The following is a 22,478-nucleotide window of genomic DNA, read 5'->3' as shown; positions in this document are numbered from 1 at the left end:
GCAGTGCTGATGTTTACCTGCTGCACTGGGCTACTCATTGAAAGCTGAGTCGACCTCAAGGGGCACTACCCAAGGCTGGTTCAGATAATCACCACAGGTATTAGCAGTGATCGGGAATCTAACTCAGGTGGGCCGGGTTCGTTACCACGACGCTACAGTTCCCCACAAAGTGTTCGCTCACATCAACTTGCTCCAACAGTATGTTAACGGTTTTTGCGGGGTATTTGTGTTTATGCCTTTGTGTGGCCTCCTGCCAGCGAGCCTTCGAAACTTGACATGGTCTCAAAATATACCAAAGTCTGACACTGCGGTGACTTCACAGTCACTTTAGTGGCCAATGGCGGTTGTTGTTGTTGTGGAGCGGTGGCGCAGTGGTTAGCGCACGGTGGGATGAACCTGGTGACCCGATTCGCGATTGTCGTCGGCAATTACATGAATTGGGTTTCGGCCTCCCCTAGGTCCGCGCAGCCTTAAATTAGTACCTTTAAACTAGATCAGCCTTGGGGAGACAAAGACGGTGCTGCTAAAGGCTACACGCGTGCAAGCAGGCTCTGTGTATTGTGTAGAGGCTCTGCGTATTTGTGCAGTCTGAATGTACAACCCTTTGATGGGTGGAACTCACCCAGCCTTATAGCAGCGAGCGTGACAGGCGCGCGCGCTGCATGTCATTGAAGTCTCACGCGACACAGGTTGTGGGCTCGGACAAGCGCTCAGCTCGGCGCCGGTGTGAAATCGAGATGTGCACGTGAGTGCAGCGCGTGGCACCCACCTCGCGTTTCGTGCCCGTGAACGTGCAAGGATTTTCAAAAAGGAAATACACAAAAAAAAGAGAGGATGCAAGATGTGGCCGTCGCCACCCTGTAAATATTCATGGGGAAAATGTAACATTTATCCAAGTTGCTCAGTTTCTTCCCGTCTAAAATTTGATGCCCACTCTCGCTGCCCGCCAGCGCGCAAGCTCCCAGACCTTCCGTCCAAACCCCGACACCCTCCCTGCCACGTGACCCACCATCCTTCAAACCGGCGCAGGCGATGGAGGCGGTAGGGAAATATATTTCGGGGCTCAGCCGTGGACATCTTCGTCTGAGGTTTAACCTCGATTTTTTTGTGATTATTTTTTAACGATTTATTTAACGATTTTTTTAGTGATTATATAATGGTGATAGTACAACAGTGTTCTAATTAAGCCACTTTTTTCCCCCCTCTGAATTTCTTTAAAGCAACATGTACTGAATTGCTTGGCTGGCGGAGAGATTATTTGGCTACCAATACATTGCTGATGAGACAGGGGCCATAACTCGCACACAATTTATTTGACTTACACGTGGAACATTCGCAATGCTTGTGAGTAAGAATTGGAAGATAAAACTTGAAATACATTGACTCATACACTGTACATTACAGCAAAAAGATCAGTGACGCCAAGGTTCAATGAGCATCTTTGAGCCAGCATTGGAAATTCCATGTTCCCATGACAGGGACCAATATCACCATTAAACAACCACTGCTGACACCCAACTAAGTGGTGGGAAAATTATAATTATCAGATGGTACTCATATTATTGATCATAGAATCACGATGATGATGACGATGGGGCCAATGAAGCTGTGATGTCAGACATTAATTTAACTTGTACCCTTATGAGTGGGTGTTCTGATGCTCTGCTGAACAACAGGATACCCGAGCGGCCTATCGGTTCATTTCCATGAAGCCCTTTTGCCATTTGACAGGTTTTTTGTTTTACTACACTTCACCGCGATACTTCGTGTGAGTTGGTGAAGGTATAAAGGATTGACATGGGGAGGATGGGGGAGGCATAGCACAATACTAGCCTGGCTGTCCTTCCCCTGCACCCCCATTAGCACGCTTGGCCACGTACGTTGCGACACAAGTTCAACATACACACATATATCCGAGCCCACGTGTCTACACATTGGGAGCTGCCACTGTGGTGTATTTGCCATCGCACGAGACCTGCGATCCAGAGGTTGCCGGTTCGATTCCATCTCCCGGTGCGGCAGCTGAAACGATGGAGCGCAAGTTTCTTAAATCGCCCACAATGTCTCTGTCCCACCCAGCAGTGTACTGTACAGTGAATGTGTTCGCCACGGGTTCGTTGATTGGGCAGGCTGCGTGCGGCAGTGTAAAGTGTTTGGTACACTCCCTTCTCCCAACACGTGGGGTCAACGTCGAAGAGTGATACAATTCCCTACAGAGCTCTCGCCAGTGGAGATCGTCTTCCGCCAGCGAGGGCGCGAGCCAAGCAATTGCAGGGCTGCGCCTTCGTCTTTAACCAGCGCATTGGTGCTGCAGGACAAATGAGCACGGCGGTTTTTGCGACTGAGATACGAAAGAAAAGGCCAAATGAAACATCGGTGCTCGCTCACAGCACTTGCACCTCCGATGAGCGAAGAAGCCCTCGCTCATGCTGCGCCTCTGGCAAGCACTCTCTGCGATTATTAAAACATTGCATTTACTGTCAGGAATCTAAATATGAATCCACAAATGTGCTGACACTGTAGATGGCCGCTTCCCCGGTAAGCAGTGGTGACGCTCGCCCAATCGGGGTCCTGACATTTTGGGGAGAAATTCTCCTTTCAGTTTGTGAACTCCTCGTGAGATGACGGAAGATAATATAGACACGAGACAGAGATGTACTGAGATGAGTACCGCATCACCGCTTTCACTCGACTGCCATTGTTCGTTGGCCTACTCTTCCGGTACGGGCTAGACGTCTGGGATGAGGTGGCAATAGCCCCACTTTACCTTCACCACACGCGAGCTGCCGCTCGACTGCGATGACCCCGTTCATACTGCTGGGTGGACAGAGGCGGTGAACGGCGGCCGTTTGATGTGGTTTTTTTCTAAATATTTTTTTTACCGAACATACAAAGACAAAGATCACCCGTATAGCCTTAACGGACTGTTGGGGCAAGCTCTGTCAGCGAGCACCGACGAAGGCCGGCACGGCACACGAGGGGGGGGGGGGGCGGGGTGGCTAGCTCCACGCCCGACCGCCTTTGTCTCTCCAGTGGCGATGTTTAACGCATCGCAGGAGGCATTCATTTGAGGCTGAGTCGACGACCTGTTGTACACGCACGCGCGCGAGTGGCCGGTCACGGCGCGTGACCTTCCCCACTGCGATGGCGTGGTCCCGGGGAAGCCCTCTCACCAGCACTCCCCCTCCCCCCCACGGCACCAGGTTCAACCAAAGTGTCCCCTCTTCATTAGCAGAGCCACCCCGGGAGCTAATTGCGATGCATTATTCATGGACCCGCGCCGATGAAGGAGGCACCGTCAGCGGCGATCCGATTAACCGGCCAGTGGCACGGGGAGTGAACAATTCCCTAATTGGGACGCGTGCCAACCCCCCCCCGCCCGGTCCCAGCTTTCCATGCTGCATATCTGGGGTCGCTCAGTGTCCACGTGCGTCTGTACCGCTTCTCCCACAAACAAAGACACAGACAAAGACCCCCCCTCCCTCCGTATAGCCGCAATAGACTTTTGGGGCAAGTGGTGTTAGCGAGTAGCACCTATGAATGCCGGAACGGCACACGAGGGGGTGGGTGGGCAGCACCACGCCTGAATGCCTTTGTCTCACTCGTGGCGATGTTCGCACACCCCACCAGGTACTCATTTGAGGCTGAGTCGACCTAGGGGAGGCCCAGGACTGGTTCGGACAATCGTCACTGGTGTTGGCCGTGAGCGGGAATCGAATTCGCGTCGCCGGGTTCGTAGCGCAGCGCGCTAACCGCTACGCCCACCGCTCCCCCCACACACACACAGGTACACACACACAGTCCTCCCCCCACACACACACACACCCCTCCCCCACGTCACCCTTGCCACAGGTGCAATTCCATTCATCTCGGCCGCGCGCGCTGCTGTGAGAGTAGAGTGAGAGTGAGCGAGGGCCTGAGAGGGACAGCGGCGTGGGTGAGAGGGTGAGCGAAAGTTCGAGAGGGTCGAGACTGAGAGGGGCGAGAGCCGAGGAAGAGTGAGAGGGAGAGTGAGTGAGAGGGAGAGTGAGTGAGAGGGAGATTGGGTGAGAGGGAGAGTGAGTGAGAGGGAGATTGGGTGGGAGGGAGAGTGAGTGAGAGGGAGAGTGGGTGAGAGGGAGAGTGAGTGAGAGGGAGAGTGGGTGAGAGGGAGAGTGAGTGAGAGGGAGAGTGGGTGAGAGGGAGAGTGAGTGAGAGGGAGAGTGGGTGAGAGGGAGAGTGGGTGAGAGGGAGAGTGAGTGAGAGGGAGAGTGGGTGAGAGGGAGAGTGAGTGAGAGGGAGAGTGGGTGAGAGGGAGAGTGGGTGAGAGGGAGAGTGGGTGAGAGGGAGAGTGGGTGAGAGGGAGAGTGAGAGGGAGAGTGGGTGAAAGGGAGAGTGAGTGAGAGTGGGTGAGAGGGAGAGTGGGTGAGAGGGAGAGTGAGTGAGAGGGAGAGTGGGTGAGAGAGTGAAAGTGAGGGTGGGTGAGAGGGAGAGTGGGTGAGAGGGAGAGTGGGTGAGAGGGAGAGTGAGTGAGAGTGAGTGAGAGGGAGAGTGAGTGAGTGAGAGGGAGAGTGAGTGAGAGGGAGAATGGGTTAGAGGGAGGGTGGGTGAGAGGGAGAGTGGGTGAGAGGGAGAGTGAGTGAGAGGGAGAGTGGGTGAGAGGGAGAGTGAGATGGCGAGTGGGTGAGAGGGAGAGTGAGTGAGTGAGAGGGAGAGTGGGTGAGAGGGAGAGTGAGTGAGAGGGAGAGTGGGTGAGAGAGTGAAAGTGAGGGTGGGTGAGAGGGAGAGTGGGTGAGAGGGAGAGTGGGTGAGAGGGAGAGTGAGTGAGAGTGAGTGAGAGGGAGAGTGAGTGAGTGAGAGGGAGAGTGAGTGAGAGGGAGAATGGGTTAGAGGGAGGGTGGGTGAGAGGGAGAGTGGGTGAGAGGGAGAGTGAGTGAGAGGGAGAGTGGGTGAGAGGGAGAGTGAGAGGGAGAGTGGGTGAGAGGGAGAGTGGGTGAGAGGGAGAGTGAGTGAGTGAGAGGGAGAGTGAGTGAGAGCATGAGCGAGCGAGAGGGAGAAAGGGAGAGCATGTGGGGCGAGAGAGTGAGTGAGCGAGTGCCCAAAAGGGAGCGTGAATCAGAATAGTTATTGTACTGGAGGAATCCGATGAGCTTTAAAACAATATTTTCACAGATGTCCAGTAGGGTTGGGTCAAAGTGAGCGACAGAGAGAGGGAGAGTGGGCGAGGGATGAGTGAGAGTGAGAGAGAGAGCGTGAGCAAGAGAGACAGCGAGAGAGCGAGAGATGCTAATCAGATATAGGGCTTTTAATCAAAATTGCAATTTGTTTGCAATTTGCTCTGGGGCTACGGCGGCGCGGCACGAGTAAAGATGACGCGTGAGCTCCTGCCGCTCCTCTCGGGGGACAATGCCATCACCACCACCACCATCACCGCGTGCGCCCACGCGGGTTCACATTGGACGCAACAATGCTGGCAAATAAGTGGGGGGGGGAGTAGGGGGGGGGGGGTGCTCACACATTAGGCGTTCATTGTTAAGCATTTGAACCGATGCTTCACATTCGAGTTTCAGGGTATGGATTTTGTAACTGCGCTCTTAAATGCAGTTTAAATTCTGAACGGTGTGTGTGTGTGGTTGGGGGGGGGGGGTTACCAGCATCAAAGCTGTACTACGAGAGAGATTATTCGGGAGATTACTTACAGCAGAGCACGCCGAGACAAAAGTAATTTAGAGGTCGCAGCGTAGATACGATGTCCCGGCGTCGTAGGTTGAAACAATGGGTGCGTTTCTTAAATATAACCCTGCCTCTGTCCACTCAGCAGCGTGCGACAGAGTAAGAGTGTGGGTGACTCCCACATCTCTTCCTGGACGTCTGGCCAATGCGGAAGAGTAGGCCAAATACCCATCTGGAGGGGTTCTCTCTTTCTCTCTCTTTGTAGAGCTCCCCCCAGTATAGAGCCTTCCAGTCAGCAGTGGCGTGAGCGATCAATCAAAACCTGTATTTTTCCTGGAGAATTCCGGTGAGCTATGATGCTATTTTTCACAGATCTTCAGCAGGGGCGGGTCAGAAAGTTACAACAACCATCGCTACAAACAGCGATCGGAGTGCAAAGGAAAGGGAAATAAATCAATAAAGTAAATACGTAAAATAGATGATGAATATACATTCAATTTGGATAAGTACACCAATTCCCAAGCTTGGGAAAGGCAGCAGAACAACATCAAGATTAACTTTGGCTACAATATTTTTTCGGCGGTGGTGGGGGTCCCATCTCTGCTTCCTCTGAAATATATACATATTTGGTAATATTAGAGATCTCGACATCAAATAATGTATTTGTTGTGTCCTTACCCTGTGTGAAATGTGCGCGCCACAAGCAGCGCTTTGAAGATTGCGTAAATATCGTCGGCTTCAAATTTATCTGAAAAATAAACCTCCCACTGTTGCTTTGAAGGACCGAAAGAGCCTTCACAGGAATACAACAGCAAAAAACCCCTCCCAAAGCACCACCACCACTGTAAAAAGAATGTAGCCAAAGCTAATTAGCGTGGCGGAGAAAGTTTGCCAAAGGACATTAGCGCAGCCAAAGTGGCCGAGCCGAGTGGGGATATTGATTGGGAAATGAAGGCTGCCGCCGTACCTGTCGTGTGCCGCTTCGCGATGATGAACAGCGGAGGTCACGAGGGCTAGGGAGAGTGCCAACTCACTCCGTCGCGACCGGGGCAGCTGTCGTCAAAGTCCCACCGAGGTGTCGCGTGCACGCGCCTGGAGTTTGTTTGCCGTGCCGTGCGCCTTTCCCCTCCCCGCGTTCGAGTTAATAAACCGTCATTTTTGTTTTACCATTTAAGGCCCCGCTGAGCTATAGGGCTTCTCCCAGAAGCGACCTGGCCATCACAAATGATCGTTGAGGATAAGGTGCGTACCCCCACTGCACCGACGAAGCTTTAGCTAATCAAAAGCGGCTAACCTTACCAAGAGTGGGTCGGGCACGGGGGGAGCGGCGGGGGGGGGGGGGGTCCTGCATCATATTCTATCCGATCAAAGAAAGTTTTGCTGGCTGGCTGGCTGTCTGACGGGGAGATGAGGGGAGGGAAGGTTACGTCCACAGGACGCGCGGGCTCCTTGTTAAAATATATACAAACATTCGATGTCTTTTGTTCAGCTAAGTAACAATAAAATATACATCTTCACGTTCTATAGGGAAGGGGGAGAGGGGGGCGGGAAGAGGGGGGGTGGGTGCCCCCATTACCCCACTCCTCCCAGCGAGATCCGCCACTGTACAGTGAGGGAAAAAGTATTTGATCCCCTGTTGATTTTGTACGTTTGCCCACTGACAAATAAATTATCAGTCTATAATTTTAATGGTAGGTTTATTTGAACAGTGAGAGACAGAATAACAACAACAAAATCTATAAAAACGCATGTCAACATTTGTATAAATTGATTTGCATTTTAATGAGGGAAATAAGTATTTGACCCCCTCTCAATTAGAAAGATTTCTGGCTCCCAGGTGTCTTTTATACAGGTAACGAGCTGAGATTAGGAGCACACTCTTAAAGGGAGTGCTCCTAATTTCAGCTTGTTACCTATATAAAAGACACCTGTCCACAGAAGCAATCAATCAATCAGAATCCAAACTCTCCACCATAGCCAAGACCAAAGAGCTCTCCAAGGATGTCAGGGACAAGATTGTAGACCTACACAAGGATGGAATGGGCTACAGGACCATTGCCAAGCAGCTTGGTGAGAAGGTAACAACAGTTGGTGCGATTATTCGCAAATGGAAGAAACACAAAAGAACTGTCAATCTCCCTCGGCCTGAAGCTCCATGCAGATCTCACCTCGTGGAGTTGCAATGATCATAAGAACGGTGAGGAATCAGCCCAGAACTACACGGGAGGATCTTGTCAATGATCTCAAGGTAGCTGGGATCATAGTCACCAAGAAAACAATTGGTAACAAACTACGCCGTGAAGGACTGAAATCCTGCAGCGCCCGCAAGGTCCCTCTGCTCAAGAAAGCACATATACATGCCCGTCTGAAGTTTGCCAATGAACATCTGAATGATTCAGAGGACAACTGGGTGAAAATGTTGTGGTCAGATGAGACCAAAATGGAGCTCTTTGGTATCAACTCAACTCGCCATGTTTGGAGGAGGAGGATTGCTGCCTATGACCCCAATAACACTATCCCCACCGTCAAACATGGAGGTGGAAACATTATGCTTTGGCGGTGTTTTTCTGCTAAGGGGACAGGACAACTTCACCGCATCAAAGGGACGATGGACGGCGCCATGTACCGTCAAATCTTGGGTGAGAACCTCCTTCCCTCAGCCAGGGCATTGAAAATGGGTCATGGATGGGTATTCCAGCATGACAATGACCCAAAACACATGGCCAAGGCAACAAAGGAGTGGCTCAAGAAGAAGCACATTAAGGTCCTGGAGTGGCCTAGCCAATCTCCAGACCTTAATCCCATAGAACATCTGTGGAGGGAGTTGAAGGTTCAAGTTGACAAACGTCAGCCTCTAAACCTTAATGACTTGGAGAAGATCTGCAAAGAGGAGTGGGACAAAATCCCTCCTGAGATGTGTGCAAACCTGGTGGCCAACTACAAGAAACTTCTGACCCCTGTGATTGCCAACAAGGGTTTTGCCACCAAGTACTAAGTCATCTTTTGCAGAGGGGTCAAATACTTATTTCCCTCATTAAAATGCAAATCAATTTATAACATTTTTGATATGCGTTTTTCTGGAATTTGTTGTTATTCTGCCTCTCACTGTTCAAATAAACCTACCATTAAAATTATAGACTGATCATTTCTTTGTCAGTGGGCAAACCTACAAAATCAGCAGGGGATCAAATACTTTTTTCCCTCACTGTAGATAATTATGCAACAACTATTGCACTCAAGGAATGCACGCTTGGAATTACATTGAGAGAGAGAGAGAAAGAGCTAGCGCGTGTTCGAGAAGAGAGAAAGAGAGAGAGAGACAGGTTAAAGACATCATTCGCATTGTTCAGAGAAGTCGAGTGGCGCTCAAGCAGGACGCATCGCGGGAAAGAATAACGACAGGTGTTTCCAGAATAACGACAGGTGTTTCCAGAATAACGACAGGTGTTTCACGAAAAACGACAGGTGTTTCCAGAATAACGACAGGTGTTTCCAGAATAACGACACATGTTTCAAGAATAACGACAGGTGTTTCCAGAATAACGACACATGTTTCAAGAATAACGACAGGTGTTTCCAGAATAACGACAGGTGTTTCCAGAATAACGACACTTGTTTCAAGAATAACGACAGGTGTTTCAAGAAAAACGACACATGTTTCAAGAATAACGACAGGTGTTTCAAGAATAACTACATGTGTTTCCAGAATAACGACAGGTGTTTCCAGAATAACGACAGGTGTTTCAAGAATAACGACAGGTGTTTCCAGAATAACGACAGGTGTTTCAAGAATAACGACAGGTGTTTCAAGAATAACGACACATGTTTCAAGAATAACGACAGGTGTTTCAAGAATAACGATAGGTGTTTCAAGAATAACGACAGGTGTTTCAAGAATAACGACAGGTGTTTCAAGAATAACGACAGGTGTTTCCAGAATAACGACAGGTGTTTCAAGAATAACGACAGGTGTTTCAAGAAAAACGACAGGTGTTTCAAGAAAAACGACAGGTGTTTCCAGAATAACGACAGGTGTTTCCAGAATAACGAGAGGTGTTTCAAGAATAACGACAGGTGTTTCAAGAATAACGACAGGTGTTTCAAGAATAACGACAGGTGTTTCCAGAATAACGACAGGTGTTTCAAGAATAACGACAGGTGTTTCAAGAAAAACGACAGGTGTTTCAAGAAAAACGACAGGTGTTTCCAGAATAACGACAGGTGTTTCCAGAATAACGACAGGTGTTTCCAGAATAACGACACGTGTTTCCAGAATAACGACAGGTGTTTCAAGAATAACTACAGGTGTTTCCAGAATAACGACAGGTGTTTCCAGAATAACGACAGGTGTTTCCAGAATAACGACAGGTGTTTCCAGAATAACGACAGGTGTTTCAAGAATAACGACAGGTGTTTCAAGAATAACGACAGGTGTTTCCAGAATAACGACAGGTGTTTCCAGAATAACGACACGTGTTTCAAGAATAACGACAGGTGTTTCCAGAATAACGACAGGTGTTTCAAGAATAACGACAGGTGTTTCAACAATAACGACAGGTGTTTCAAGAATAACGACAGGTGTTTCCAGAATAACGACAGGTGTTTCCAGAATAACGACACGTGTTTCAAGAATAACGACAGGTGTTTCAAGAATAACGATAGGTGTTTCCAGAATAACGACACGTGTTTCCAGAATAACGACAGGTGTTTCAACAATAATGACAGGTGTTTCAAGCGCAACGATAGAGTGGCGGCCCAGGAATGCAACGCGGTCCGTGGGAGACGTCTACCGAGGAGATGGAGCGATGACATCAGCTCGTGCGGTGGATAATGTGCGGTGGCGGTGGCGATGGGGAGGCACTCATGCAGCAGTGGATTTACCATGGACGCTGTTGCTGCTGCGGCTGATGAGGATTCGAATGAACGTCCGTGAACACGTGTCTTTCCTTATGCAAATTTCCAGCATCACGTCGGTGTGCGTAACGCCACGGTGGGATGAACGATGCAGTGGCGTCAGGGCGATGAAGATCCGCCCACACGCTGCTTGAGGGTAAAAAAAAAAGAAAAACGGAATGGAGTTCACGAGAGGTCACGAACAAACACCTCCTCGTGAGAGCTCTGACGAGGCAGAAGATCCATGGCCTCCATATTCCGCGAGGCCGGCGGGGCCACAATCCCTAAACCGCATCCACTGCACAACCCAAGGTTGCAGCAGCAGCAGATGCGGATACCTGGTGACGATGCACAATTGGAAAATTACAGAGCCATGAGACGCATAACGACTCACGAATACAAAGGAGGAGGAGGCCATCGTGACAGCCATGATTTCCCATTCCGCTACTCTGAACGCGATTCTCGTCTGGATCATCATCATCATCATCCACTTCGACGTACAATGACATTCGTTGCTTTGTACCGACGTCAGCGGCACAGGTGGCGTCACCCAACATCGCAGCATGGTCCGAAAACCAAGGCCGATGTGGCCGTGCGATTCCACTTCCCGATTGATTTACGTACGAGCGAGCCACGTCGGCTTCAAAGTAACAACAACAATAACAACAACAATAACAACAACAATAACAACAACCACAAACCGCTCACTCCAGCTCCATCGCGCACTCTCCCTGTCCGTCAGCCCTCCTCATCACCACCATCACCATCACCACCACCATCACCATCACCACCATCACCACCATCACCACCACCACCATCACCACCATCACCACCACCACCATCACCACCATCACCATCACCACCATCACCACCACCACCACCACCACCATCATCACCACCACCACCACCATCACCACCACCACCACCATCACCACCATCACCACCACCATCACCACCATCACCACCATCACCACCACCATCACCATCACCACCATCACCACCACCACCACCATCATCACCACCACCACCACCACCATCACCACCACCACCACCATCACCACCACCACCATCACCACCATCACGACCACCACCATCACCACCACCATCACCATCACCACCATCACCACCACTATCACCATCACCACCATCACCACCATCACCACCATCACCACCATCATCACCACCATCATCATCATCACCATCACCACCACCACCATCACCACAATCACCACCATCACCACCATCACCACCATCATCATCACCATCACCACCACCATCACCACCATCACCACCATCATCACCACCATCATCACCACCACCATCACCATCATCACCACCACCATCACCACCATCACCACCACTGCCTCAGCACCGCCCGTTCACCCGCAGCCCCCCCCCCCCCGTCCCACATCCCTACAGATCGTGGTCACTGAGCCCGAAACGAAGCGGTCCGAAGTTGCTCGAGCGTGCGGCTCTGATGATGATGGATGGATGTCCTTGTTTGGTCGAGCGGTAGCGGCCGCGTTAATTGCCGCCGCTGCCGCTGCACGGACTGGGAGCGGAGTTTGCTGACAGAGCCTTCGGGTGAGCTCGCGAATCCACCCCCATCCTCCTCCTCCTTCTCCACACACCAAAGTCTCCGCGCCGGATACCCAGAGAGATGAAGAGTGGGGGTGGTGGGAACGGTAGCGTAACGGTGAGCGTGCTGCGCAATCACACCGGCGACCCGAGTTCGATTCCCGCTCACGGCCAACATCGGTGACGAACCTCCCCTAGGTCGACTCAGCCTCAAATGAGTACCTTTGTTCGGTGTGTAAACATCGCCGCTGGTGGAGGCCAAGGCGATCGGGGCGTGTTGCTGGCCACCCACCTCCACGCGTACTCTTCCAGCCTCCATCGGTGCTCGCTAACAGCACTTGCCCCAACAGTCTGTTTAGGCTATACAGGGGATCTTTGCCTTGCGGGGGGAGAGGCAGGTGGGAAAGGGGGAGAGGGGGGAGCAGAAGGACCCAAACTCTGCTCAACAATCAACACTAGCCCTTGATCGGCACCCGCTTCGCTGATGCCGCTCGGCACCACGAGCCTTTGCTGTTTGCGTCGCTTCTCGCGTGTTGCGCTCCACGGCTCTCCGACGAGTTCGTCGGGTGCACTTGAATGTTGGTCGCGATGTTGTCCGACGTTTCGCTCCATATGCTGGGAGCGTCATCAAGAACTCTGGCCGGGAGAAAGGTCGGACTTCATGAGCATTTGTCGATGCGCCTGGGGCGGTCAGTTGCCTCCTTATCACTCTTCTATCGCTACTACCGTGGTTACTGTGTTCAGTTTGTCGTCGTTCCCCCTGCATCTCCGACTTGCCAGGTCGGCTATGTACGGTGCGAAAGAAGTTCAACGTAAATACATCTGCACTGTTCTCGTGAGCTTTGCTCATCGATTCGTGCGCCCATGTTGAGAACTTGACGCTTACATCTCATCCACCACACTGTATTCAACCACCACCACCCTGCCGGTCACAACAACTCTTCTATTTTTTATTTTTCGATTTCAAGTTTTCGTGACTGCAAGGATTCATCTTCTTTGGTTCTTTCGGTAAAGTCACGTAGAATGAGAATAAAATAATAACATGAAACAACTGTCGGGACGACAGAGCTTAAAGCTTAAAGCTCTGTCGTCCCGACAGTTTTGTTCCTTCACCTGAAGAAGGCTACTTGTGTTGTGACCGAAACGGCGTGAGAATTTTATTGTTTCGTTTGATTATTTTATTCTCATTCTACGTAACTTTACCGAAAGAACCAAAGAAGATGAACTCTTCTATTGCTGGGGCTTCCCTCGCATCGCTCCACTTTGGATTTCCCTTCCCCCCTCGTCTCTTCCCCCCCCCAAGCTGTCATAACAACGACAATAAGAACCTTGCTCTATCCGAGACGCGTGTTACACACACTTGTCTCGACAGTGCCGTTTGTTGTTGGACCCCTTGGCGATTTGAGCCTTTTGGGCAACTGTGCTCAGCAACAGCAGCGGTCGTAAATGAAGCGTGTGAAGGATGAGCACCGACCCCCACTATTTGCGTGGAGCAGGGAGAGACCTCCGGCATTTACTGGCCGTCTGTACAAAAAGAGCTTTATCGCTCATTGGATACCTCCGGTCAAGCGGTGGTGGCGAGATGTTATATCCCTCGCCTGGTATACAGGAGGTCGTGTGTTCGATCACGATCCTAACGCCTGCTGTATGTTTGGATTTTGCATGGTGGAGAGATGTCAACTACCTCGCCTTGTATACAGGAGGTCGTGGGTTCGATCCCGACCCTGACGCCTGCTGCATATTTGGAGTTTGCGTGTCTCTCTCTCATCATCATCACGGTGGCTAGTAGATGTTTCAGTTTCACTTATTTGGTTTTACTCTGTGAGCCATTCAGCTCTTGATTCGGGTGCAACCGCAACAAACAATAAAATTACAAGATACATTTAAAATTTGCTGCACGCAAATTTAAACATCCTCTATAAAAACAATAAAATCTTCCAGAAAAAGCACCATATGTTTATGCTGCGTACAAAAAATGTGCAAAAATCCCAGTTTGATGTTAGATAACAATAACAATCACAATACAATCTAGATTAAAATTATATGCATAACTCTAAACTGGAACATACAAATATGGCTAAACTGAACCTTTTTAGAAATCACTAAAATAATGCTATAAAAACAACGTAACAGTGATCATTAGAAATGTGATTGAAAGTTAGCAATAGCGACATACATAACATATATGACTAAACCTAGCATCCTTAGCTCGCTGCATGAGTCAATCCATAATAACAGGAGTGTCATTAGTGGTAGCAGCACACTGTGATCAAAATACATGATAATTTCTTGCATAGGTCATCCGTAACGATATATTTGATTTCAGGCCACTGGACAGCAGTGTTAACTACTTCGCCTGGTATACAGGAGGTCGTGGGTTCGATCCCGACCCTGACGCCTGCTGTATATTTGGAGGTTGCGTGTCTCTCTCTCATCATCATCAAAGTGGCTAGGAGATGTTAACTACTTCGCCTGGTGTACAGGAGGTCGTGGGTTCGATCCCGACCCTGACGCCTGCTGTATATTTGGAGGTTGCGTGTCTCTCTATCATCATCATCAAAGTGGCTAGGAGATGTTAACTACTTCGCCTGGTGTACAGGAGGTCGTGGGTTCGATCCCGATCCTGACGCCTGCTGTATATTTAGAGATTGCGTGTCTCTCTCTCATCATCATCAAAGTGGCTAGGAGATGTTAACTACTTCGGCTGGTATACAGGAGGTCGTGGGTTCTATCCCGACCCTGACGCCTGCTGCTGAATATTTGGAGTTTGCGTGTCTCTCTCTCTCACTCATCATCATCACAGTGGCTATGAGATGTTAACTACATCGCCTGGTATACAGGAGGTCATGGGTTCGATCCTGACCCTGACGCCTGCTGCTGTATATTTGGAGTTTGCGTGTCTCTCTCTCTCACTCATCATCATCACAGTGGCTATGAGATGTTAACTACATCGCCTGGTATACAGGAGGTCGTGGGTTCGATCCTGACCCTGACGCCTGCTGCTGTATATTTGGAGTTTGCGTGTCTCTCTCTCATCATCATCACAGTGGCTATGAGATGTTAACTACCTCGCCTCGTATACAGGAGGTCATGGGTTCGATCCCGACCCTGACGCCTGCTGCTGTATATTTGGAGTTTGCGTGCCTCTCTCTCTCCCCACGGTGGCGTGGATTTTTCTCCGGGTCATCCGGCCCCCCCCCCCACCACCCCCTCCATATTTAGACAACATCACACGTTTAGAGTATTTGACTGCTGCTAAATATTTCCAGGCGATAAGCCACTTGGTTGAGCTAGCATTTGTGGCCAGGGCGCTTCTGAAAAAGAGACATATATAGCTCAGTAGGCCTTACTTGGTAAAAAAAAGAGTTTAATAGTTGAGTTTTAACCATACCACGTTTCGGTTTTTTGAGAACGTCCTTTTCTGTCGATACAAAATATGACAAAAATAACTTAGCGCTGTCTATCAATCCACTGCTGAATGAAAGCCTCCTCCCCACGCTGTTGTTGGTCATGGGCGGAGGTATTGACGGAGTGGGGGGGGGGGGTTTGCATGACCATGTTTCACCAATTCGGTCCAAAAATCGTTGAGTAGAGGAAGTTTCATTCTGCTGGTGCCGTGAGAGAGTCCAACGCTGGCACCGTGCCTCTTCACGTGCACAACCGCGGCAGAGAGTAAGGAAGACCAAACAGGGCCTCGCACAAACACTGATGGACACCGAGATTGTATTGTATCAGAAATAAACAAATAATGATCATAATGCAGTAAAAATGAATGCACTTAATGGAAACGGATTACAAAAGATTGCCCGTGGCAAGCAGACTAATGCACTCGCCATCCCGTTTGCACTAATGCCATATATCCCCCCAAACGTACAAAGAGACGACTGATCTATTTTATTAAAATAATTAGAGATTTGGAATGGAACCAAAACATCATTTTACGAGCGTGGCTTTTAAACGATGTTTGATGCCATTGTTAAAAATGTATATATATTTTTTCGTACTTGCAGTGCATAAATGTTTCCACCCTCCTCCACATATTCGAATAATCTTTGTTTAAGCAGCACATTTCCAGCCCCGTGTACATTTTTCACTCCACAATGAAACTGACGCATGGCGAAAGGCAAGGTCTCGGGAATGTCTTCTTCCCTGATAATTGATTCAAATTCATTTAAATCCCCATTTAGGCTACGTTACAGAATTACACCGAATCACGCGCAATTTTCGGAATTCCGCCGGGTAAGATAGCTTCCGTAGCCGCTAAAATAGCCTCAGATTTGCCATCTGCCTCTCTGCCGTCATCCGCTTTGGTTCAACCAATAATGCAAACTGTGCATTTGCATAAGTTGAAGTTTTTTATATTATTATCATCGTTTTGTCAGGGCCTGTCTGGCTCGTAACGACCACGGCTGATTGATGGTTGTAGCAGACGCACGCTGTTCTGCCCAGGGGCAAATGAAGTTCTTCGTTCAACTGCGTAGCGTTGTTCATTTCACATTCTCCGTGAGTCCCCTGGCCGGTGCTACCTTGAGCTGTTGATCGACACATCATATAGGTTCAACGCAGGGTGGCAAATGCTATCAAAACATTTCTTTAAGGATTTTTACTCGAAATAACAAATTTCTATGATAGCAAGGTCAATATGGTAGCTGGCTATGAGAAAAAAAAAATCGGGAAAGAAGAGTAATGTAGCATGTTTGATAAGGAATATCATTTTTGTTAAAGAAAAATATTGTCATAATAAACATCTACACTTCAGAATATGAGCATAAATGTTGAGTGTCTATTAAAAGCTTTTTACCCATGATGGACAATGACCATGGTGAACACGAGTAGCATTTAACACCCCAGGTGGTGCCGACCAATCTCATTGACTCGTGGGCTATGATTGTGCAGGTTGACGGCCCAGCTCGGGAAATCCACCAGTGGTGGAGCCTGCCGGATTGGAGGATACAAACAGAACGTTTTCTTTGGGCACGTCACGTGTTTACAAAGAGCAATCTTCAGGCTGACTATGAGGTGCTCCAGACAGTAAGATGCAGACCTGTGCCCAGTATCAATACAGTTATACACATCTGTTCCCAAAGGCAAGACCCTCCGAAAAGCCTTAAGCGACTGTTGGGGAAAGTGCTGTTAGCGAGCGCCAATGAAGGCCGGAACGGCACCAACACCACGCCTTTGTCTCCCCGGTGGCAATGTTTTTCACACCGCACCAGGTACTCATTTGAGGCTGAGTCGATCTAGGGCAGGCCAAATTCCGGTTCAGATAATCGTCACTGGTGTTGGTCTTGAATCGAGTTCGTAGCGCAGCGAGCTAACCGCTACGCTACCTCTCCCCACAGTTCTTCCCATGCAGACCCACGCACAGATATCGCATTATGAGACGGACACCCTCCCAGCGTTTACGTAAAAATACATGGGAAAGGAAGTCTGGAGAATACGGTACCTGTTGAATAAGCTTCATAACTGAATTATATCACAGTAGCGTGAATACATTTGGTTAATAGACTTATCATTTGGTTAGCAGAAAAAAAAAGGCTAATGGATACAAAATGATCGAACCCTCGAGTTTCCTGGCTGGCTGCTGTCTGGACTCCTCTCCTCCTCAACAATGACTCTGTTTGTTCGTGGCTGTGGGCCATTACCACTAAAACTAGCTGGGTAACTGGCTACGTGGCATTTTCCGCGTAAAAAAATAAACATTAAGTTGAGTTGAAATGGCGAAAGATAGCGATAGCGCAGGTTCATATGAAATTGCTCTAACTTTTCAATTTGTGCTCCTACGAATGCAATTATTTTGCCAAAAATATTCTTTCAATCGTAAAACAAAACCGCACGAAAAACTAGTCAAGATACATTTCAGGAGCGTTTTTAGAGCGATGCAATCTCTACGTTTGTCGAGTTCTGAGTTAGCGCACGTGCAGTGTTTGGTGTGGTCCGATTTAGTTTCTTCACATCGTTAAAATCCGAGCGTCCTTGAATCCACTCGGGGCGCGCTACGCTTTCTGCTTTGCGTGCTCACCGCGAATTGCTGCCACCCCGAGTTCTCGAATTTTTGCGGAAGGGTGGGTCTCGCGGATGCAAGCCGCTCTCACGGCGAGTTGAGTGGCCGCAGAGAGAGGCAGGTGAGGAGGAGGAGCAGGGTGGGGACACCTTTCTGGCTTGGGGCTCTTTGCCTTCTCGTGTATTTGATCAAAGATCCCCCGTGGAATTTGAGCATCATAAGCCAGATGGTGTGTTGATGCAATACGTTTATGCCTAACCACACTTGCGTGTAAACTCAAACTGTGATCGTCCGATAAAGCAAAAACATTTTCTGTTTCTAATCTCTCTTTCTCTCTCTTGCCTCTTCCGTTGGTCGTTACACGGCAGCTCACGATGAGACTGGGATGGATTTCTCCCACTCGTTCCTCTCGCTGGCCACGGGTGGATCGCGTCCCGAGGGTCAACGTTTTTCTCTCCCAAGTCCACCGTGATGCCGTCAATCCACATTCTTGCGTGGTTGGCCGCTAAACAATAAAAAAATATATGAATTGGAATTTTTTGGGGAAATTTCAATTCTTATATTTTAACGCCTTTACTTAATCAGTTGATGCACGAATGATGAAACTAATATGCCTCCTGCAATGCTCGTAAATGTGTTTGCGTAGTGATTTGATGTTCGGCACCTCTTTTACCAGCCGCATCATCACCGTCATCGGATCGATCCACTGCTGGATGAAGGACTCAAAAATATGTTGCCATCTAATAATAGGGTTTTTCCCCTTTTTTCTGGCAACAAAACTGAAACCTTTTTACAAGGATTCATGTCTGCATTAACCACAATACCTGCAGTCAAAATGCAAACAAAACACACTACGATAATATCAGTGTCCTTGAAACTGATTGGTCCACACCAAGGGACGGCTTTCTTTTGAGCCTCGACCCAATTGGTGCTCGACCAGATGACGCCAAAAGGCATGTATTATCATAGTGTTTTTTATTTGCATTTTGACTGCAGGTATTGTGGTTAATGCAGACATGAATCCTTGTAAAAAGGTTTCAGTTTTGTTGCCAGAAAAAAGGGGAAAAACCATATTATTATATTTTGGTACTGGCAAAGGAGGTCTAATGATGTAGATGTTGCCATCTCTCACGAACACGCGATGCATCACATTCCACCCGGCACCTGTACACGAGCTGATTTCATCGCTCCGTCTCCTTGGTGGCAGCGATCCTTTGTCTTTCCCATGGCAGCCATCCTTTGTACGTGTACCCTACGTTGAGCTTCTTTTGCACCGTACCTAGCCAACCGATTATCACGGTTCCACTGCAACGTTATTCTTGACCCACCAGCCACGTCCCCGATCTAGCGATGTGTCCCGCCCGGCCCACGTATTTTTCTCAACAGTAGTAATGGTGTGTTTAGCCTGCGTCTGATCTCTATTTCTGTAATGTAGCCGTTTCAAGCGCTCATCTCTCCATCATCAACATTTTATCAATGTTTTTCCATTGTACAAAATAATGGGACACATTTTTATATTCCATGGTTCTTTCGGTGAAGTCACGTAGATAGAAATAATAATAACAATAAAATAATAAAATAAAGTGAATAAAATAATAAAAATATCACGACGTTTCGATCGCAACACAAGCAATCGTTGACATTTCGATCGCAACACAAGCAATCGTCGATTGCTTGTGTTGCGATCGAAACGTCGTGATATTTTTTCATTCACTTTATTTTCATTTGTATTATTTTATTGTCATTATTTTTTCTATCTACGTGACTTTACCGAAAGAACCATAGAATATGAATTCCTACGGTCACGAAAGTTTTATTCTTCAGCAGTCACTGTTTTTTTTTCTCTCAAAATTTTTTTTTCGGTCATCCTGATAAACAAAGACCCTCTGTGTAGTCTTTAACAGATTGTTGGGGCAAGGGCTATTTAGCGAGTAGCACTTATGAAGGCCACCACAGGGCACGACAGTGACGGGGGTGGCCAACACCACGCTTGGTCGCCGTTCTCTCACCGGTGCTGATGTTTGCTGATGTTTACACACAGCACCAGGCTGTTATTGGTCGTGTGCGTGAATCGAACTCGGGTCGCCGAGTTCGTAGTTGGCAGTGTGCTAACCACTTCGCCACCGCATCCTAATACACCCATAAGCACGTACGCACGTAACAATATCTGCATAGACAGACTCCTTGTGTATATACCCTGTACATACGTAACATTGGACACACATTCATTTCATAGGATTGTGCCGTGTGTTCACAAGAGCAAATATTCCCACAATGCAATGCGTCAGCCACATGTTATAATTCTACTTTGAACACAAATGAATTTATTTCAGAGTAGGAATACTTTGGACTTATTGGGTAACTATTCACATGCCATATAACAAACAACACATATTGTTGCCAGGCCCCATGGTGTAAAGTAGGGTTTCTAACTCTTATTATCCCCTCGACCTTGCTCTACTCTAGATGCATGTGCCATGAAGAATGACTATTGCCCAGATATCGCCCCCATGATACACTTTTTTTTCCTCCCTTTTAAGGCCACACACAATTATTGACGAATGCGTGGTGTTTGTGTTGTTATTGTTGTTGCTATTTGTGCTTTGTGCACTTAGTGTAGACGATGGCTGTGCACGCGTGCGGGAGAAGACAGAGGAGGCTAGATAACTTGTGGACAAATCGGTCGTCCCCCTCCGTGTTCGTTCTCTCTCGCAGGATTAACCCCCTTCTCTGTACGTATGTAGCTGTACGTTGAACTTCTTTCGCACCGTGCGTAACCCACCGTGCGAATGGGAGGTGCGGGCTGGGAAGGACAACAAACTGAACACACAACAAGGACGGAGCTATGCTTTGGCCCATTCGCACGGCGTTCAGATCTCGTAATTCTGTAACTCATCCGCGTTACATTTGCCCGCGGTGTTTTCCCGTTTTAATTAAGCCGCGCACATGTGTTTAATTTAGATTCCCAATGGTTTTTTTATTTCAATTTAATTATTATTGCTTCTTGAGCAATGCAGATTGCCTCCTCTCCATTTTCACAAGCTGGCGATTCATTCGCAAACCGCTCATCAAAAACGTCCTAATACTCATCCACGGTCTATCCACTGCTGGATGAAGCTCCTGGGCACACGCGAGCCCTCGATTACACAGCTCCGTCTCAGCAGTGGACGTCCCCTCTGAGCGCGTTCCCCCTACCGTCGTTAAGTCTTCGCCAACCGGCTGTCATCTCTGATAGCGACCGCGTCCTGCCACCAAGTAGCGTAACGAGAGTGGGGGGCAAGGGGTGGCTTGCCCCTACCCCCCCCGCCCCAGCTGGTGGCCAAAGCTACGAGAAGATGCCCCCCTTTGACAACCACCCTGTGATATGTTTTCAACAAGAGTGTCGTACAACAAAAACAAACGTATGTACATTATGAAGACGCCTTTTTTTTACGCTCCAATTCATTTCATTTTTTTATTTCCATCAGAGCGGTAACGTTTGGCTTTCGCAAATTGCGCAAGTCAAATATTTGGGGCTCCCGTCTGATCGACCGACGCACTCCCCTGAGCTGATAATATCGTCACAACTATGCCACTGGGTCCTTCCCAAGTACACCTGCCGTCCATAACACTCGCGATGATGTCGCTCGCCTGCCACGTGCTTCTCTTTACCGCCTCTCAGTGTAATTCCAAACATCCTTATTTGCACACTTTTCAGCCTTAATCACGAGCTAAAGATATTTTTTTTTTAAATGAGCGTTTAATTGTTCTAATATGTCCAAATAATTAGGATGACGCCGGTCCACGGTTGTCTAACTCTGTAACTGCCACCTGCTAGTCGGTCACATAGGCTCACATTTATTCTGACGGTGACCAAAGACAAGGGGACCACAATGCACTCCTTCTGGAAGTACTGTTGTTGGATTTCGCTTTGCATAATACACAAACTCTGAGTGCTTTTTTACGCACGTGTTCGTGTGCTGTCAGAAATAAAACGTAAAAAAATGCGCACCGTCCGATCAGCGGAGAATGTTAAAGATCCCGTGATGTCATTTGCAAGAGTAGGCCATTGCCTGCCAGTGTCACGGTCCCAGTTTTTTTCCTCTTCTAAATTTGAAACATTACCCACAAATAATTACAGCCGTAAAACATATCAATCATCGCCCCCCACAGCCCCCTCGCTTACTCCGAAAAATTGACAGGACCCTCCTTAAACAAAGCCGCGAGACTCAGTGAGGCTCGCTTTCCTGCTTTATCAAGCATAGGCACAACAATAATAATTATAATTACATGAAGCAAATACAAACACTTTCGGGGGAAAAGGCAACAACTTCCCGTCTGACAATCATTCTTGAGGGAACATTCGGAGATC

The 22,478-nt window shown here is 48.5% G+C and overlaps 1 protein-coding gene across 3 annotated transcripts in view; it reads left to right on the top strand.

Moving 5' to 3' along the window:
• LOC116949316 (leucine-rich repeat neuronal protein 1-like) overlaps nt 1–22,478 on the top strand; it is a 51,640-nt gene that overhangs the window by 4,458 nt on the left and 24,704 nt on the right. For 2 of the 3 annotated variants that reach the window (XR_012946049.1, XR_012946048.1), the window contains one exon: nt 5–4,023. The exons of the other annotated variant lie outside the window; for it this stretch is intronic. The gene's annotated coding sequence lies outside the window, so the exon portion shown is untranslated. Of the gene's footprint in view, nt 1–4; nt 4,024–22,478 lie in introns of those variants that run through there. 3 annotated transcript variants of the gene reach the window in all.

Source organism: Petromyzon marinus, chromosome 36, assembly GCF_048934315.1.
Source record: "Petromyzon marinus isolate PM22_M1 ecotype Great Lakes invasive population chromosome 36, UKy_Petmar_22M1.pri1.0, whole genome shotgun sequence".
Lineage (NCBI taxonomy): Eukaryota > Metazoa > Chordata > Hyperoartia > Petromyzontiformes > Petromyzontidae > Petromyzon > Petromyzon marinus.
The sequence above is the reverse complement of the archived record's forward strand: the minus strand, read 5'-3'. Positions and strand labels throughout refer to the sequence as shown.